At 37.1% G+C, this 21,944-nt stretch overlaps 2 pseudogenes; both read left to right on the top strand.

Annotated features, from left to right (window-relative positions):
• The first annotated feature begins 7,670 nt into the window (after nucleotides 1-7,670).
• On the top strand, nucleotides 7,671-11,840 carry LOC148929872 (uncharacterized; annotated as a pseudogene).
• A 5,351-nt stretch (nucleotides 11,841-17,191) lies between these two features.
• On the top strand, nucleotides 17,192-20,484 carry LOC148929871 (uncharacterized; annotated as a pseudogene).
• Nucleotides 20,485-21,944: the final 1,460 nt, after the last annotated feature.

Here is a 21,944-nt window from a genome sequence, read left to right as displayed (position 1 = left end):
GCGATACTCTTCATCCTCTATCGAAATTTGACGAATTTCAGACCATAGGCTGGTCTGGGGAACCGAGATAGCTGATAGTTCAGCCATATCCTCACGTCGTGATAAACTGTCAGCTGTGCCATTTTCCTTCCCCGGGCGGTAGGCGATCTCATAATCATATCCAAGGAGTTTTATAAGCCATTTCTGTTGTTCAGGAGTTGAAATTTTCTGCTCTAAAAGGTAACGTAGACTTCGTTGGTCAGTGATTATCTTGAAATGTCGTCCCAAAAGATAGGGGCGCCATACTCGAACAGCTTCCAAGATTGCTAACATCTCTTTCTCATATGTTGATCGCATTCTCTGCTTCTCGCTTAGTCCTTTGCTCAAGTATGCGATAGGCCTCTTTCCCTGCATTAAAACTGCCCCGATACCGTAACCGCAAGCATCAGTCTCAACAATGAACTCTTCGTCGAAATTTGGTAGTGCTAAAACTGGAGTTGTAGTCATGGCTTCTTTCAATTTTTTAAAGGCTTCTTCCGCCTCAAGGCCCCACACGAACGACCCTTTTCTGAGAAGCTTGGTGAGCGGGCTTGCAATTTTTCCATAGTTCCGAACAAATCTTCGGTAATATCCTGTTAGCCCCAAGAAGCCGCGAAGATGGGTAATATTCCGAGGTACTGGCCAAGTTAACATGGTCTCAATTTTACGATTATCAACACGAACTCCCTGCTCCGATATGTAGTGGCCTAAGTACTCAAGTTCTGTTTGGCCGAAAACACATTTGCTATATTTCAAATGGAATTGATGTTCTCGAAGGATGCAAAACACAATTTCCAGATGTTGTAGATGGTCCTTCCAATCTTTGCTATAGACGAGAATGTCGTCAAAAAATACGAGGACAAATTTCCGTAAATACTTACGAAATAAATTGTTCATGGCGGCTTGAAATGTCGATGGAGCATTGCATAATCCGAAGGGCATCACCATGTACTCATAATGCCCATTGTGTACACGAAATGCTGTTTTCGAGACATCAGTTGCGTCCATTCTTATTTGGTGAAATCCGGCCCGGAGATCCATTTTGCTGAAGTACTTAGCCCCGTGCAACTCGTCGAGCATATCATCTATGGTGGGTATAGGAAATCTATCCTTCACTGTGGCATCATTGAGGGCTCGGTAATCGACGCAGAATCGCCATGAGCCATCTTTTTTCTTGACTAAGAGTGCGGGTGATGAGAAGGGACTGAGACTGGGTCGAATTAACCCTGTTTCCAACATATCCTTAACTTGCCTCTCTATTTCATCCTTTTGATAGCGGGCATACCTATATGGGGCAACGTTAATCACTGTCCTCTCGTCCTTCAATGCAATCTTATGGTCGCTTGCCCTTGAGGGAGGGAGTCCCTTTGGTTCTTTCATTATATCTGCAAATCTTTCTATCAAATTTTGTACCTCGGGTGGAGTTTGCTAGATCTGCCCACTTTGCGACTGACATGGTAGCTGGTGGTGCATTTCCTTGCAACTTTTGTTTGCTTCCTCTCCATTCGAACTCCATTGTCATAGCTTTGTAGTCTGTTAGGACGGGACCGAGGTTCTCGAGCCATGGCAATCCTAGAACTACATCGAGATTGCATATGCTTAAACCATACAAATCTGTTTGAAAGGTGATACCTTGAATGGTTATAGGTACTGCTTCGAAACGGAGAGAACATGGCATTCTTTCACCATTGGCGACCCGCACAAATACTTGTGGGATGTGAGTGACTGGCAGCTGTAGTTCTTCTGCTCGCCGCGGGTGAATAAAGTTCAGACTTGAACCACTATCAATCAAGAGTTGTAGAATTTCACCGTTTAGATTTCCTGTCATCCTCATTGATTTACCCCTGCTTTCTCCCATTAATGCATTTAACGAGATGGCTGGTGTCCCCGCACCAAGTTCTTCATCGTATATGGGTGGTGTATCTTCTTCCTCTTCATCCTCGATCTCTATTAGTAAAGCTTGGTTGAATTTGCAAGTATGTCCTCTTGAGAAAGGCTCGTCGCAATTGAAGCATTCATTTTTTTCCCTTTTTGCTTGCATCTCTGCCCATGTCAATCGCCTTGCTTGAGGTGGCTTGGTCGAGGTCAGAGGACGACTCATCGAGCCTGATGTAGATGGCGTTGTCGTTGCTTTTGGCTGAATCTTATGGAAACTAACTGTGCGTTTGTTTTTTGCTTGATCGTCCGCGTGTCTTGCTAGTTCGATAGCATGTTCTAATGACTGTGGTCGGAAGAACCGCATCTCCTTAGCCAAATCATCCCTTAGTCCTGCCATGAATGCACCTAACAATGCTTTGTCCCGCCAATGTGGCACACAGTTGACAAGCCTCTCAAATTCAGAAAGGTATGACCTGAAATTTCCTGTCTGCTTAAGTCTTATAATAGCCTCGTCGGCCTCTTCAAGTTCTGATGTGCCAAATCTTTGCAGCAGCCCCTTTTCAAATCTGGTCCATGTGATTCGGTTATGACGAGAATCGAACCATTGCCACCACTGATTTGCTTCGCCGTCGAGATGATAGGAGGCCCATTGCACTTTTTTCTTAGTAGGGGTCTCTTGTGCACGAAAGTATTGTCGTGCCCGATCCAACCAAACCCGTGGATCCTCGGATCCATTATATTTCGGGAAATCCATTCGAATGGGATTCCTCCATCGTCGATCCTTCTGACTGCTATCCTGCGAGCTATCAGAATCAAATGCTTCATCTTCCTCATCCTCATCTTCTTCATAATCTTCCTTGGTGGCAGCGAATGGGTTTCTATGGTTTCCCCTGGTCTCCTTTTTATTCTCATTCCGAGGTACCGATAATATGGAGCGCATCTCCTCCATGTTCTGGCACATCATCTGCACAGATTGCTGGAGCTCGTTCATAGTCAATTCAAGTGACTCAAATCTAGCTTTTGTCGCCATTATCTATAGATATGAAGCAATATTCTTGCCCAAATAATGAACGTAACCGAGGCTCTGATACCAATTGTTGGAACCGAAGAAAATCAGTTTAATCAATTGAAGTAAACAGGTAAAGAAGAGCGTAACTTGCTGCTAATTTAATAAATATTTCTTATATCTTCAAAGTGAAACTACAATGGTTTAAATAGTACTAGAAAAGAAAGAGACACAATGGTTCAAACGAAAAGATGCATTGCTTAAAAGAAAGAGACTCTTCGTTTTTGATTGGTGACTCTTTGTTTGAATGGTGACTCTCGGACCAACTTAGGCATATTCTCATACAGCCTCCCTTAACTTCCATGATGGTTTCCTCACCCTCGTGCCTCGACGAAGGGCTTCCTTATTCGGTGTCGGCCTATGTTCGGTAGAGAACTTTTGAGACTCATCAATGTCATCTACTTCTAATGTTTTTAGAGTTAGGCCTATACAATATTAAGAACGCTTTTGGTGAGATTAGTTTAATTCTATTAATAAACTACTAATGTGAACATAGCTTATTTCAAAATACATTTTAGTACTATTAGTATTACAAGGGTGCTGAAAAATTATGAAGTTTGATTAAAATTTGGTTCGTCTGGCAAAAATCATATAATTAAGATTTATATCGATCATTCTACAATTAAAAAATTGTAAGTCTATAGACGACATTGTTTTTTTAGATATAATAACTAATTCACGTCTGTCATATTAAAAATAATTTTCTTAAAATTTTTTTGTCATATCAATATAATATTTGAAAAAAAAACAAGCACTATGATTTCTAGCACCTAAATTACGAATAAAACATGTAGTCATAAATTCCGTAGTTGTACAAGTATCATTATATTTTTGTTCGATACTAACTTAGGAGATAACTTTTAATCTGATAAAATATTATTTTAAATTTAATATTTGGGCCAAAAAAAATACCACTCGTGTGTATTATTTGGGCTCATCTACTAAATTTGGCATTGAAAAGTTGGCTTCGAGAAATCCTTTCAAGTTAGGCTATGGAAAATATAATTGATGTATCCAATCGAGTCTGTCCATTCTAACATGATTAGGTTCAAATTTCTAATTAATTTGTGGGCCGATGACATTGATTAGGTACAAAATGTATTCGTGAATAAACAGTAACAATTTGTTGGCTGATTGATACAAGTGATTGTGATTTAATTACGCTCTCAAATATATTGAATTCTTCTACCTTAATTCGTGCTTATCTACAACGACTAGCTTACCATGCCACCCGATCTCATCTGGGTCCGTCATTGATTAAAGTAAAATTAAATTACTCTATAACTATACTCTCACCACACTTATTCTACTTGATTCTACACACACTACACAATATGGGCTATCTCCTATTTATAGATCTTCTAAGTCGGTCAATAACAACTATTATAAAACTAGAGAATTCTAGTGGCACAACTTCAACCTAATTCTTATTATTTAATAAAATCAAGGAATTAAGTCACATATATGGAATTAGATAATTCTAGCTTATTTTAAACATTTAGGCTATTTTAGAAGTCCGTGGAGATTTCTCAATAAGGCCTTAATACACAAATTTAATCCACATCAAGAAATTATGCAAAAGTATCTTGTAACAATCATCCTAATTCCTAAATGAACGAGGAAATTACATTTCGCGGGAGTGTTGATTTGTATGATTGGATTGGGGAGTTTGTGTGTGGGAGGATGCATTGGATTGTGGGAAGTGGATGGATTGAGACGTTCGACTTGAAGAGCGAGGTGTTTGGGAGGATTGTCCGGAGATTGTGGATGGATTGTATCCGACCGGTACATATGGATGCCGACACAGGGGGTGCCTGAGATTTGTGTACTATGATTTGAACTGTGCTTATGTAATGAGAAGAATATGGGAGATGAAGGATATGGGGTGGATGATTCATGGTTGTCGTTTCGTCTTCCTCATCTGAACGAACCGGAATCGACTTACAAGTCTTGGGGGATTGTAAAGGGAGAGGCGAAGTTTTCTCAACGTGACCACATTCGATTGTGGTCAAGCATGTTGCTACATTGAGAGTTTGGTGGTGCCACTAGTTTCCGAAAACAATGTTGAACTAATTAACTTGGAGTCGATTTTCAATATACTGTGTTGACATTTTTAATATATTTTGAGTTTGTATATATAATGAACTTATCTTTTCCGTAGCAATGGAAAACATAAAAGTTAAAGTGAATTCATGATTTCAAACTACTATGTTCATTTAGTTATACACGTTTGGTAGGTGTGATAACTATCTAGGGATGAAATTTTATGAAAAAAAATGACGATTAGTTATCACACCTACCAAACATGCAATGCGAATATCGTATAAAAAAAATAAGGGAATTGACACATACATTTACTCAAAAGGATAAATTTATTCCAGTAGTAGGTAAGATCAAACTTAGTGGATGGAGACAACGATAGCAAAAATACAAAGATATTGATAGAATTATAGAAATCAAGCGATGCTACAAAATGTTTGGACTCTGAAGAATATTCACTTTCAATTTAAAGAACACCAAGAAATTCGTGTTAACCTTAATTAGTAAAAGATAATAATTCATTAGAAAATTGTTCGCATTCACACATCACACCCCTTAATCATCAATAAATTAACAAATTGGGATTTATATAGAGTGTAGAGTGTTGAATAAAATGGTTATAGGGTGCAGAATTGTGAATGTTTTTATTTTATAGTCAATATCATTAAATTAATGAATTATGTAGCTAGTAGATCTGTTATAACTTGTCCATAAAGTAAATACCAGCTGTTTAGACATACCCTAATTCGATGTATTGTGTTTTCTAGCTTATGATTCTTCTGAAAATCAATCAACTATATAAGGAAAAATATTAATCTATTCTAAGAATGGTATTGTGATTATTTTCAGAATAGTTTTCTTTTCTAACACTCCGCCTCAAGTTGAGTATTGGTTCCTATATCTTATTCTTAGAATATTTTCCTTTTCTAACAATATTATTTAGAATTATATTTATTTATTTATTTTCATAAAATGTAGTAAGATGTATTGTTGGACAAATTTACTTATGTGGAAATCTAATTTTGGTGTGCTCTTTTCTTTACCATCAAAAGAGCCGGAACCCTAACTAATTAGCAATTCAAATTAAGATCAATTCTTAACTATTAGATTAGGATATCTAGTGGTTGATATAATGCCAAGTGAATTATATTTTAAATTTTAATAATTAATAAATAAAATTAAATAGTATTATTGTCAATTCTCTCTTATTAAAATTATCCTAAAACTTGAAATATTTTACGTAACTCTCTCGATTTAAATTATTTTCTCACAAAAAATATATCAAATTAAAGGTAATTTTATAAGGATTCTAACGAGATCTCAATTCCGACGACATTCGGATGATGAAATTCTATAATTATTATTTCACTTTTCATATATGCTAATGAACATATTTTTTATCAACAAACACATCAAACAATTTCAATATAATGCATCTAAAATCTTAATATAACTGTAATGATATTTTCGTGTACTTGGGTTGAAATACTTAGGGTTGGCACGGTACGGTATACTGCACCGAGAATGTCATACCGCATTCCGTACCGTAAGTTACAGTATGAGAAAATTCGGTATGATTATTTCTGATACTGTTACCATACCATCTATGCGGTATACCATACCGTTTTGCGGTATACCGTACTTTTTACGTTATACCGAAATAATGTATTATAGCCAACTATTTAAAATAAAACTTCACCACAATCAAATCTATACAATTAACTTGATTTGCATCTCTGCGTGTGTGTGTTTGGGGTTGGGGGGGGGGGGTTGAACTAAGATATAAAAGTAGGGTTAGGGAATTTTACATATTAACTAATTTTTTATATAAATTTTAAATACAACATATATATCGATTTTTTGGCAAATATCTTAAATGCGGTATATTGCGGTATACCGCGGTATATGAATATCTATACCTTTATCGTACCGAAATCTATCGGTAGGTATCATACCGTACCGCAACTTGCGGTATACCGTAAATTCGGCATTTTTTCGGTACGATAAGTACGGTATTTCGGTATTACAGTATATTTAGCCAGCCCTAGAAATACTCATGTCATTGTGTTGATATTTGTCACTGTTGATATAAAAAAACATGAAAATTATGATACGATAACAGAATGACGATCTTAGCCCTTTGTTGATATTTTGTTATTTATTTATTGAAATCCGTAAGGTTTAATCTCATTTATTCATTTTAAAATTTAAGGGTATAGATTTGATCTTAATTTTGGATTATGATGCTACAAGGCATGAGCAATAGAAGAGGACCCTAACCCTAATATCAAATATTTAATTATTTTTGTGTGATTTAAATCTATCAATGATAAGTGCGATTGTTATTAAATATCGTATGTCATTGCTAATCGATTCGTGGCTTAAGACTCCTCTAATTATTTTAATTAACTACTATTAAATTTTTGATAATGTGAACATGAATTTATTGTTGCTCTACTTTCTTTTAAGGTGTATTGACAAGAAATAAAAAGATAAAAGATCTTCTAAATAATTTACCACTATATTACTAATATCCCAAATCTTCTATTTTCATTATAGTGGTCTCCTTCAACGCATATTTAAATTTGGTAAAATTTATTTTTAAGATTTCCAATACCTATAAATTGTACATACCTATTGTAAATTAAATCACCGCCGCCGCAGCAGGATGGATACTCTCCATCTTCCCGACGAAATCGCCGAAGAAATACTGTCGAGACTCCCGGTTGTTGAGATTCAGGTGCGTTTCAAAATCATGGCTCCGTTTAATTGGTAGCAAACAATTCATCAAACACCATCTCGACATATCGAGACGCCGCCCAAATTTTGAGAGTTGGCAAATCATCTTTCGCCCCCGTTCAAAAAGCCCTAATTTGGAATTCAAGCGATGCTCTATGCAATCCTACAGGGATGATCCTTCTGTCAATCCTCTCCCCATCGACGATCCGATCAACCACCATCTGACTTTAGATAGTCAGATCATAGGCCATTCCAATGGGCTGGTTTGTATTTTCAGTGAACCAATGTCTCTCTTTTTGTGGAACCCAACCACTAGAATCTCCGTCAAATTGCCCGAACTAGACTGCTGCGATAGTATCATAAAATGCGGGATAGGTTGGGATGGAGAGAGTGATGCGTACAAGGTGTTTGCTGTTTTTTCTATGAAGAATGATGAGAGCAAAATGATGGGAAGCATTTACAGCAGCAAGACGAATTCATGGAAAGCGATAGAGGAGTACGGGAGTGTTGATTTGATTCATTGGATTGGGGAGTTTGTGTGTGGGAGGATGCATTGGGTTTTGAGAAGTGGATGGATTGAGACGTTGGACTTGAAGAGCGGGTTGTTTGGGAGGATAGAGCTTCCGGAGAGTGCCAATGGATTGTATCCGGCGGTAGATATGGATGCCGACACTGGGGGGTTCCTGAGATTGGTGTACCTGGAGGAGGATGTGAACCGTGTCTATGTAATTAGAAAAGTTTGGGAGATGAAGAAGTATGGAGTGGATGATTCATGGGTGTCGTTTCGTCTTCCTCGTCTGAACGAACAGGGATCGGCTCACATGTCTTGGGGCTTTGAAAATGGAGAGGTGAAGTTTTCTCGATGTGAAAACATTGTCAATTGTGGTCAACCATGTTGCTACGTTGAGAGTTTGGTGCCACTAGTTTCCGAAAACAATGGTTGAACAAATTAACAACTTGGAGTCAATTTTCAATATACTGTGTTGACATTTTTAGTACTCCCTCCGTTTCTTCATAGTGGAGTCATTTTTCCATTTCGAGAATTTCTTCATAGTTGAGTCATTTCTATATATAGCAACTTTTTTCTCTTTCTTACTTTTTTCTCTTTACTTTATTCACTTTATACTTTATTCTCTCTGTCTTTTCTTCTCTCTTTCTTTATTATCTATTTGTTTAACACATCCAATATTCCTTTCTAAAACTCCGTGCCGAAAAGTTTCGCCTCAACTATGGTGAAACAGAGGGAGTATATTTTAGTGTCTATATATATAATGAATTTATCTTTTCAGTAGAAATGGAGTTACTACTATATATGTTCGTTTAGTTATACACTTATTGCGAATATCGAAAAAAAATAATGGAATTGATCACATACATTTACTCAAAAAAGGGTATAAAATTATTCAAGTAGTAGGCAAGACCAAACGTAGAGGATGGAGATAACAATAACTAAAATACAAATATATAGATAGAATTATAGAAACCAAGCAATACTTTCACATTGTGAAAGATAATAATCTATTTAGAAAAATTTTCACTTTCAATCCAAAGAAGTTACACTAGTAATAATGTTAAACTAGTGAAGAACTTTTCACTTTCACAATGTTTGGACTCTATGAAGAATTTTTCACTTTCAATCCAAAGAAGTTACACTAGTGATAATGTTAAAACAAAAATGAAAAGAACACCAAGAAATTCGTGTTAATCTTAGTAAAAGATAATAATCTATTTAGAAAATTGTTCGCATTCACACTCCTTAATTATCAATTAAATTAACGAATTGGGGTTTATATAGAGTGTAGAGTGTTGAATAAAATGGTTATAGAGCGTAGAATTGTGAATGTTTTTATTCTATACTCAATATCATTAAATAAATGAATTATATAGCTATTGTGTTTTCTTGCTTATAATTCTTCTGAAAATCAATCTACAATACAATGAATAATATTAATCTATTCCTATCAATATCAAATCTATTCTAAGAATGATATTGTGATTATTTTCAGAATATAGCACTCCGCCTCAAGTTGAGTGGTCCCTAAAACTCAGTGATTGATTCTTAGAATATTTCCTTTTCTAGCAATATTATTTAGAATTATATTTATTATTTATTTTCATAAAATGTAAGATGTATTGTTGAACAAATTTACCTATGTGGAAATCTAATTTTGGTGTGCTCTTTTCTTTACCATCAAAAAGAGTCGGAACCTTGTCATTATTACTACATATTGATTTTAGTTTTGTAGTATTATAATATCAAAGGAATATGACCAATGGCTAAGTAACTAGCAATTCAAAATTAAGATGTGATCTAGTGGTTGATATAATGCCAAGAGAATTACTCCCTCCGTCCATGAAAATTTGTCCCATTTTTCCATTTTCGTATGTCCCCCAAAATTTGTCTCATTTCACTTTTACCATTTTTGGTAGTGGACCCCATATTCCACTAACCCATTTTTACTCACATTTTATTATAAAACTAATATATAAAAGTAGGACCCACAATCCACTACCTTTTCCAATTCACTTTCCATTACATTTCTTAAAACCCGTGCCCGGTCAAACCGGGATGAATTTTCGTGGACGGAGGGAGTATATTTTAAATTTAAATAATTATTAAATACAATTAAAGGGTATTAATGTCAATTCTCTTCTATTAAAATTATTCCAAAATATGAAATTTACGTAACTCTCTCGATTTAAATATTAAATTCACCAAAAACATATCAAATTAAAGGTAATTTCATAAGGATTCAACGAGATCTCAATTCCGATGACGTTCGGGGATTATTGAAATTCGTGGTTTAATCTCATTTATTCATTTTAAAATTTAAGGATATAAATTTGATTTTAATTTTGGATTATGATGCTATAAGGCATAAGTAATAGAAGAGGACCCTAACCCTAATATCAAATATTTAATTATTTTTGTGTGATTTAAATCTATCAATGATAAGTGCGATTGGTTTTAAATACGTGTGTCATTGCTAACAGATTCGTGGCTTAAGTCTCCTCTAATATTTTTTAAGCTGTATTGAGAAGTTCTATTTTCATAAAGCGTTCTCCTTCAACGCTTATTGTAAACGCCGCCGCCGTTAAATCACCACCGCCGCCGCAGATGAAAACTCTCTATCTTCCCGAGGAAATCATGATAGAAATACTGTCGAGACTTCCGGTGAAATCGCTGTTGAGATTCAGATGCGTTTCGAAATCATGGCAGCGTTTAATTGGTTGCAAACAATTCATCAAACACCATCTCGATATATCAAGGCGTCGCCCAAATTTTGAGGGTTATCAAGTCATCTTCCTCTCCCTTTCAAAAAGCCCTAATTTCGAATTCAAGCGATGCTCTATGCAATCCTACTGGGATGATCCATCTGTTAATCCTCTCCCCATCTGCGATCCGATCAACGATCATCTCACCGCTAGTAGTGAATTCATAGGCCATTCCGGTTGGCTGGTTTGCATTTTCAATGAACCAATGTCTCTCATTTTGTGGAACCCCGCTACTAGAATCTCCGTCCAATTGCCCGAACTAGACTGCTGCGATGGTATCGTAAAATGCGGGATAGGTTGGGATGGGGAGAGTGATGCGTGCAAGGTGTTTGCTGTTTTGTCTGTGAAGAATGATAGTAGCAAAATGATGGGTAGCATTTACAGCAGCGAGACGAATTCGTGGAAAGCGATAGAGGAGTATGGGAGTGTTGATTTGAATCATTGGATTGGGGAGTTTGTGTGTGGGAGGATGCATTGGGTTTTGAGAAGTGGATGGATTGAGACGTTGGACTTGAAGAGCGGGTTGTTTGGGAGGATAGAGCTTCCGGAGAGTGCCAATGGATTGTATCCGGCGGTAGATATAGATTCTGAATTACAAGGGTGCCTGAACTTGGTGTACTGTGATATGAAGTGTGGTTATGCAAGGAGAAAACTTTGGGAGATGAAGAAATATGGGGAGGATGATTCATGGGTGTCGTATCGTCTTCCTGATCTGAATGAACCAGAATCAACTTACGTGGCTTGGGGGATTGAGAAGGGAGAGGTGAAGTTATATCCGCGTGACAACATTGTCGATTGTGGTCCAAGAGTGTTGCTACGTTGAGAGTTTGGTGCCACCAGTTTCCAACAACAATGCTTGAACTATTTAACAACTTAGAGTAGATTCTTGTTTTGTTAGTTAGTTTTATGATCTAATTCTATGTTTAAGTATTCAGGATTTGGTTTGATTTTCATATTTAATTTAACTAGTTTAGATTCAATCCCAAATCCTATCGCGGCGCAAACCCTCCTTCATTTCCACCACCAAAAGGGATATATTCGAACGTATTCGCCTTGAAATCTATTGCTTTTTCAAGATATCTTTCTGGTTCAAACCTCTCCGGATCCTCCCAATGCTTGGGGTCCCTTCCGATTGCCCAAGCATTCACTAGAACCCATGTTTTGGCCGGGATTTGGTACTTCCCAATCATGTAGTGCTCTGTACTTCCACCCGGGGGCACGAGAGGTCCGGGTGGGTGCAGCTGGAGAGTCTCTTTGATGACTAATTTGATTTTTTTTCTCCACATTAAAAATCAATTGATAACCATATCATGAAATTTTGATTTGTTCGAAATCATTCATTGCTAAGAAATTCGTGGCTTAAGACTCCTTTAATTATTTTATTTAACTGTTAAATTTTTGATAATGTGAACACGAATTTCTTGCTGCTCAATTTATTTTTATTTATGGTGTATTGACAAGAATTAAAAAGATAAAATATCTTCTAAATAATATACCACTAAATTATTAAATGTTAGATCTTCTACTATTTTCATATAGTGTTCCCTTCAACGCGTATCTAAATTAGGTTGAAATATCTTCTATTTCCGTATAGTGTTCTCCTTCCATGCATATTTAAATTTAATTAAAATATGGGATTTAATTCAAAATAAATTAATATGTAAATTATGATTGAATTGTGGCTGTTACATTTCGGAAAGCTACGCAATAAACATCGTTTCAATTTGTTTCCTTAAATTTTTATTTTACAAATTAAGATTTCCAATACTTATATTACTTATTTTTCTGCCATAATTACGATTCAATATATTCCATTACCATAAATTGCATAAAACTTCAATTATAAATACCCATGTAATGAACTATGAAAACATATTCAGTAAAATTATTAATATTAGTTTAAAAAATCCTAGGCAAAATGAAAAGTCAAGGCATAGTGTCAATAATTTTCGTTTTGCAGTTGATATTGACTGCTAATTCCGTAAGAGTTTTCAATATCATTGGTTTTGGAGCAACGCCGAGTCAAGACATTAGCAAGGTAATTGTGATAGTCGATTTTATGATAGTACTACTAATATTGTATTTGTAATTGTTTATTATTAACTAAATTTTTATTGAATCTCTGTATGATACAGGCTTTGAAGGAAGCATAGATAAAATTAACTGCCTCACCAACGCCAAGTCAAATTTTGATCCCACGAGGGGATTGGAATTTGAGCCAGGCGTTACAATCGGGGCCGAACAAGGCCCCGATTAATCTGGAGGTCCGAGGACACCTTAAAGCGTATCCGGACCCGGCCAAAATCCCTGAGAAGAAGAAAGGATGGATCGGCATCAGCAACGTGGGGCAGAGGCAGGTGGGGTCGAGTGGGGTCGGCCGAACCTACCGTCGACCCTGGAGAACCACCGGAAAACGCCTTCCTTCATCTGCCGGAAAACTTTGGAAGAGAAAAGAAATGGGAGCAGATTATAAATTTACCTCTACTTTGACCTATTGAATTGCCCATTTTCAAGCTAAATTAAAATAATTAAAATTTTTAATTTATCTCTAATTATTTTAAACGTTTATCTATTAAAAAGGTTTAGTCATAATTTATTATAATCTTAGTAATTTAAATCAAATCAACACAAACCAAAAATTTTTCAAAAACTAGCTTAGGTTTTAAAAAAAGGTTAAATCTTGTTATTATATACTAAATTCTCAAATTTTCTTAAACTAAACGTTACATAATATTTTTCCTATCTAATGAACAAAAATGCTCATATGATCTAGTCTTGCATAATTATTTTTTAAAGGCAACTTTGACATAATTTTGTAATTAGTGAAAATTAATGTGACAAAATTAGAAAAACAAATGAAATATTAAGGACGACTGGTTGAATTATATTTTGATAGTATACAGTGAGAGAAATTTATTGTCTCTAGGAGATAACGCCTTCCTTGGACGATATAAAATCTTATGACCTTATTTTATAGAGTATGTTAAGTAGAGAAAGTAAAGTAGGAGAGAAGCAATAAAATAGAGATGTTTAAGTATTAATTTGATACATTTTTATTTTCATATTTAATTTAACTAGTTTAGAATTTATTGTCGGTAGGATTTTTGAGTTTGCATTTGATTAATAAATCGACTACTCCTACAAAGGTTTATTCCTGATATTTAAGTGATATCTCCCCTTAATTTTCTGTCTCTTCTTCTCAAATTTAATACTACTATTTTCATATTATTTAAATAATAATTTTTCTCTAAATGAAATAGGAGTATAATATAGGGGAGTGTTATGGTGCCACCACCTTTTAAAATAACACCGTACCACCATTTCTAGCCAATCATTTGTACACGTGGACGAATAATAAGCTGCCACGTGGCAAAAAAAATCTGAAAAAGACGGCCAGCAATATGTTGTACACTATACATCAATTTTTCTTGGTAAGCAATATCCAACACGCTATACAGCAATCTATAGATTGCTGTGTAGCATTTATAATATTGCTGTATAAGTGGTGTCACAGTGTCACTTTAAGAGGGGTTGTCATTTTAACACAAACCGTATAATATATACTTAGTATAAAGCAAAGAAATTTTTATACTAGGAAATAAAGTTAAGAGCAAACAGATGGATACTCTCCATCTTCCCGACGAAATCGTGGAAGAAATTCTGTCGAGACTTCCGGTGAAATCGCTGGTGAAAATGACGTGTTCTCCACGAGTCAACATTGTCGATTGTGATTATAAACGTTTATACATTGAGAGTTTGGTGCAACTAGTTTCTGACAACAACGATGCTTGAACAATATGGTTAGAAAGTTAGAGTGCATTCTTCTTTTGTTTTATGAGTTTTGTTTTGTTTAGCCAACAATGTTTTAGATGCATGAACAAGGATGGACATTTAATTTGAATTTTATTTATTTTTGTTGATAGATATCTCTATGATTTAATTTCATTAGTTTGGAATTGATTTTGATTTATTTTCGTGTTGTCATGAGATATCTTTAGAGCAAATTGCATAATAATCAATTAAAACTAAAGATGGTTAAAGTCTGATCCATCCCATACTTTCAAGCAATTACTTAAACTACTACATAATTTTTGTTTTGTTTTGTTTAGCTGCAAATCTCTGGTTAGTTATATGAGTAGATTACTCTTTTGTTTAGCCAATTAAAATCCTTGATTAAAGATTCTACATGCATGAATTGAGGCGAGAAATAATCGTTGTTATGATTTCATTTGATTTAATCTTATATTTCCATTGATACTAGATATCTTCATGATTTAATCTTATATTTAAGCATTTAGAATTTGGACTAATTTTCATATAGTATTATCTAACTAGTTAGGAATTGATGTGATTTGGTTTTGATTTATTTTCATTGTTTACATCACTTTCTTATGTAAATTGAATAACATAGTACCATGTATACTTTTTTAATCAATGTTTGACTATCTTAATAGAAACTGAAATTATCCTCCCATTATTTGATGTCTTCTCCTCAAATTAAATAAATATTATAATAGTAACTGTCTCTTATTAAAATATAGTGAATTACATATTTAGGCCTTATACTAATCACTACGCACGTTTGCAGTCTCTATTCTTGCAAAATATCATTCGCGGTTCCTATACTTGTACTTACGCACGTTTTAAGGTTCTTTTCACTTTTTAGCATTTTTTCAGACAAAAATACCCCCAAAGGATAGAGGGCAAATTTGTACACTATTTTTTCTCTTCCCCCCTCATTCTTCCTTTTTCCTCTTTCCAGAAAACATTGTAGAACATTTGAGTTGTGGACATGTTCTATAATCCATAGAAATTTGGTTGCCATTGTGCAGTTTGTGGTTGCAAAACTATACTCCACTACAAATCAGCATTAGATATCAACATCCCAACAAAAATACCATTCTTATTCAACGCCCTTCAAATCAATCATAGCCCTTTGATCATAAACCCAAACTAATCTTTTCCATTTTTTGTATATTGTGCAATGATTATTATTCATTGTTCGCATACTGTCGGAGATGCTAAAGCAAAAAAAGGGAAAGGCGGTGCTACCAGAGAAGGACGAGAGAAGTAAAAGGAAGAAGAAGAAGAAGAAGAAGAAGAAGAAGAAGAAGAAGAAGAAGAGATAAAATAGTGTACAAATTTGCCCTCTATCCTTTGGGGGGTGTTTTTATCCGAAAAAATTTCTAAAAAGTGAAAAGAACCTTAAAACGTGCATAAGTACAAGTATAAGGACCGCAAATGATATTTTGCAATTATAGGGACCGCAAACGTGCGTCGTGATAAGTATAGGACCTAAATATGTAATTCATGTTGGAATATTAAAATATAAACTTGATTTTGTAAATATCTAGATATTATACAAATATCTAGATATTATGTAGAATTATTTAGAATTGGGGTTGAAAATATCTAGATATTTTGGTAGAATTAACTAAAGATAGAATTCTCTAGAATATAGATATTTAGAATATAAAATAATTAAGTAGGAGAATATCTAGATATTTTTATTAGAATTCCCTAGAATATCTAGATTTTTATGGAGAAAAATCTAGATATAAAATATTAAAGAATATAGTGGAGAATTCTAGAATAGGAATGGATGCCTATAAATAGAGGGTAAGTTGTAATATTTTGTACAAGTTGAGAAGTTGAGAAAGTTTGAGAAATTGAGTGTTCCTTTCCCCACATCACCAACATCTCCTAAATAATTTCTCACATATTCCACTCATTCTCCTCTCAAATATTTCCTCCAAACTAAATTACTCCTCCAACATATATCTTATATTTTCCAACAATTCACTCATTAAAATAATGCATGCCACATTATAAAAATTGAAAATAGAGATAGAAACTCTAAAATATTTATAATAATTTTTAGTATCAGTAGAAATTTTTTCTAATCGATATCATAAAATCATAAAAAATAAGTTAGGAAGCAAACCACAACCGCCGCAGATGGGGACTCTCCATCTTCCCGACGAAATCGTGACACAAATACTGTCGAGAATTCCGGTGAAATCGCTGTTGAGATTCAGGTGCGTTTCGAAATCATGGAGCCGTTTAATTGGTAGCAAACAATTCATCAAAAAGCATCTCGATATATCAAGGCGTCGCCCAAATTTTGAGCGTTGGCAAGTCATCTTTCTCTCCCGTTCAGCAAACCCTAAACCGATGGGTAGCATTTACAGCAGCGAGACGAATTCATGGAAAGCGATAGAGGAGTACGGGAGTGTTGATTTGAATAATTGGATTGAGGAGTTTTGTGTGTGGGAGGATGCATTGGATTGTGGGGAGTGGATGGATTGAGACGTTCGACTTGAAGAACGAGGTGTTTGGGAGGATAGAGTTTCTGGAGATTGTGGATGGATTGTTTCCGATGGTAGATTTGAATTCCGAGATACAGGAGTGCCTGAACTTGGTGTACTGTGATATAAAGTGTGATTATGCATGGAGAAAACTTTGGGAGATAAAGAAATATGGGGTGGATGATTCATGGGTGTCGTATCGTCTTCCTCATCTGAAGGAACCGGAATCAACTTACATGGCTTGGGGGATTGAGAAGGGACTGGTGAAGTTATATCCACGTGAAAACATTGTCGATTGTGGTTCAACGTGTCGCTACGTTGAGAGTTTGGTGCCACTGCCACCAGTTTCCGACAACAATGTTAGTTTTATGCATTCTCTGCAATCTCTACTTAGTAGGAGATATCTTATGATCTAATTCCATGTTTAAGTTTTCAGGATTTGGTTTGATTTTCAGGGTCTAATTCCATGTTTAAGTTTTCAGGATTTTAATTCAATAATAAGTGCGACTTTTATCAAATACATATGTCATTGTTAAGAAATTCTTGGCTTAAGAGCATCCGCAACGGTATAAAAACCGTCGTCCGTCCGTCCGTCCGTGCCGCTGAGCATGCGGCGTCCGTCTGCTGATGGAGCTCATCCGTCCGTGCCAACGGCACGGCGCTGCTCTTAGCTAAGTGCACGTCCATGCCGCTGAGCAGCACACGTGGCGTCGCCTTATTCGCCAACAGCATAGCCGTTGGCTTATTTAAATTTTTTTTGAATGCAAAATTAATTAAAAAAAATGTTTTTAAATAAAAAAAATATTTTCCCACTTCCCAAAAAAATATATCCGTTTTCTCCCCACTTTTAATTTATTATTCAATTTTTTCCCCCAAAATTCGCATTTTCATCTATAAATACCCCCACTTCAACACAAAAAAAATCACATTCTCATCTATTCTATCATCATCTACATTCTCTCATCTTTTTTCCTCATACTCTCTCATCTAAATTCCCACCACACTACACAATGTCCGGCTCCGGCGATCACCCCTCCGGCAATCGCGGTTGGAACCACGATTGGTAAGACTCCGGCGAATTCCCTAGTCCGGAAATGCAATTTACGGCCCCTCCTCAAACCCAAGGTTCACAAGCTCCGGGTGGCTACCGTGGGTACACGACCTAAACGCCTCTGGGTTCGGGTGGGCACCCGAACCCGGATCGGGAGGGAGCAGCAGCTCTACTCCTACTTCTGTTCCTACTCCTACTCCTCCTGTTCGTGGCACTCGCACCCCATATACTCCGGGTGAGATGATGGCGATGTTCAAAGCCTACTTGGCAGTCTCCGAAGATCCGGACGTCGGCACGAACCAAACCGGAGATACGTATTGGTGGCGCATCACTCGCCTCTACAATGAAACCCGGCTGGGGGAACCATCTATCGCAATGATAGTATGGTGCTCAATTGCCTCTTCAGATGCAAAGAGGCAATTGGTAAGTTCCAGGGGTATTACCTCCAGGAAGAGCGGTCGGCGGGGAGCGGCACGAGCGAGCTCGACATCATCACTACAGCCTCGGCGACCTACCAACGCATGTTGTTCAAAGCGTTCAAGTACCTCGATTGTTGGCAGGAGAGGCGTCTACATCCGAAGTATAGGGGCGGCATAGTAGCATCCTCCTCCAGCTCCTCTAGCAAACGGTCGAGGTCGGTAGCCCTATCCGACGACGCCTCCAATGATGTGGCTACCCAGCTTGCCAGAACTAACTTGGGTAGCCCCGACGCTGGCCCGAGCAGTTCCCGCCGACCGCAAGGAAGGAAGAAGGCGACGACCACCCGTCGTCGCGCCCCGACTCCAGCCACCCCCGCCCCCGCTCTGGCTCCCTTTGTGCCTCCTCCACCCCCGAACAACACGTTGTAGACCCTCTTGGGTCAACTCTATTTGAACGATACGTCTAAGATGACTCCGGAGCAACTTGCAACACATGAGCAAATGATCCGGGGTCTCAAGAGGCAATTGGGGTTAGAGGACTAGTCTTCCACGTGTGTAATTTTTATTTTCTAGGATTTTAATTATGTATTTTTATTTTTTAGGATTTTAATTATGTAACTTTTATTTTTTTAATGTATTTTTATAATGTAGAAATGTTTTTAATAATTGGAGTATTTAAATTGAATAATAGAATGGTGGGACCCTTGAGCTTGTCCTTAGCTAAGAGCACGGATGTGGGTGTTGTGCTTTTAGCTAAGGACAAGGAGTAAAAGTGGGTCCAGGCCCACTTCCGTGCTTTTAGCTAAGAGCACGGATGGGGATGCTCTCAATGAAAGCACCAATTTGATAAGGGGTATTTCCCTTATCAAGATGCCGGAGACGATAAAAGAGATAAAAGAGAAGTCTCGGGAGGCGGAATCCCGTCGACAACTCAAGCTTTAAACAAAATACTAAAATAAAAACAGAAAGAAACTAAATTCATATATTCATTGATTCGACGAATTAAAGGAATAACAATGACACCTATTTATAATGCTAAATACCCTAACTTAATGAATAAAAAAATATTCTAAACATATATGGAAAAGATATGACAAATCACTAATTAATGAACAAGAAAATATTCCGGAAAAGATACGACAAATCACTAATTAATAAAGTTACGAGGATCTACATATAGATTTGTACGTATCAAAGTACAAGGACGTGAAGGGGATAAGGGTGGAGGGGTGCAGCTTCTACAACACCACCAACGGGGTCAGGGTCAAGACTTTTCGGTCTTCGCCGGCCAATACCACTGTCTCGGATGTCCACTTCATCGACCTCACCATGGTGAATGCGGCCAACCCCATCATAATTGATGGGAATTACTGCCCAAACAACCAATGCGCCTCGGGTTCATCTGGTTCCGTAAAGATCAGTGGCGTTGAGATCAACAACGTGAAAGGCACCAGTTCCACGCAGAATGTAATCACGTTCGACTGCAGCCAAGTCTGCAAACAAATCAATATCGGAACGATCGACCTGATATACAAGGGCAAAAAGGGTTCGTCGGCTACTACATTTTGCAAAAACATCACGCCCAACTTCACCAAATTTACCAAGCAGAATCCACCCGTCTGCCCTTCAAAACCAGCCATTTATTTACTTAGCAAAGTTTTTTACGAGTTTATGGATAATTATATGTAGCACTTCATTCGTCCAAGTGCGACATACTTTTGTTCTTCTGTTTTTGCGCATGTCAAATTAATTTGGAATTTTCTTTATCAGACTTTCCCTGCTTTTTGCATATATTCTTCAAATTTCTTTTAGATTAATATGCATTTTATATGAAATAGCAATACTCCATTCTACTAGACTGATTTGAAATTGACACATTTCTTAATTTAAAACACAATACTGCAAACGAGCACACCAAATTTAGGTTTCTACTTAAGGAAAGTTAACCAATAACAAGCATTCAAATCAAATCAAATATTAGCACCAAAAAAGATCAACATTCTATGGTAATATAAATAATAAGGTTAAAAAAATCAAACACTAACATCAAATCATACCTAGCCTTAGAGCACTCCCAATGGAGTTCCCTAAAAACTCCCTTATTTCTCCCTAACTCCTGCCACATCAGCGCCACATCAGCACCAAAATTTATCCCCAGTTTTTAGCCAAGTGCTACATTGGTTTCTCCCTTATTTCTCCCTTATTTCTCCCTAACTCAACATTTCATTTTTACATCATTATTTTTTATATTATTTAATTTTCCCTACAAATGTATTTAATAAATAGACTAATAATGAACAATTCATCGTTGTATTAATCATTGGAAAATATAATACAACGAGAAAAAAAAAACTACAAATAAAAAACGCAAATAAACAAAGATTTAAAAAAAAAAAATCTAAGACGGAGGGGCCGGAGGGGCGTCGGGATCGAGCCCCAGCGTACTCTGCAGGTGTTGGATGCATTTCCAGAGGGCCGCCTTTTCTTCAGGGGTCCCGCCGCCGGTGAAGTACAGCGTGTACATCTGGGTCAGATTGGCGACATTGCTCGAATAAGTGGCTTTTTCTAAGTCGATGACGGATTCCGACGCGACTTCCGACGTTGCGCCCTTCCCCTTCCGCCTCCCCTTCGCCTTCTTCACTCCCTCCGGGCGCTCGTGCGGACCATCCCCACTCAAGTCGATGTGGGCCGCGCTCCCCTCGCTCTCCGAAACGCTAAGTCGCGAGCGCACCGATTTCCCGTGCAGCGCGTCGTGCATTCCCGTCCGGAATTTGGGGAGATCCTTCAGCTTATCGTAGATGTTCCAATACTTGAAGCCCTTCGTCGACAAGTACTGGCTACTATACATCCGGATGGCCTCATCTCGGACCATGTGCTCGTTCTGGCCACTCGTCATGTGAGTCATCAAGTTAGAATAAATACCGTTGAAGTGCCCGCAGTCCCTCATGAGGCGCTCCCAATGCCGACGGATCGCCTCGCTGCCATGGTCCTTCATTGAGGCAGTCTTGTGGCTCCTGTACTTCGCGGCAATCCGCTCCCAGAATATGATCTCAGTCTGGTAGTTGCTGCGCTCCGCGTCCTGTGACGTGTCCGCCCAGCAGTCGGCTATCAGCTCGGACTCTTGCAGAGTGTAAGTAGTCCTTACCCGC

The sequence above is a fragment of the Salvia hispanica genome, chromosome 3, assembly GCF_029641045.1.
Source record: "Salvia hispanica isolate PSC_SH4W2 chromosome 3, Shi_PSC_v1, whole genome shotgun sequence".
In the NCBI taxonomy this organism is placed as follows: Eukaryota; Viridiplantae; Streptophyta; class Magnoliopsida; order Lamiales; family Lamiaceae; genus Salvia; species Salvia hispanica.
Note: the sequence above shows the minus strand (reverse complement) of the source record. Positions and strands in the feature narration are given on the sequence as shown.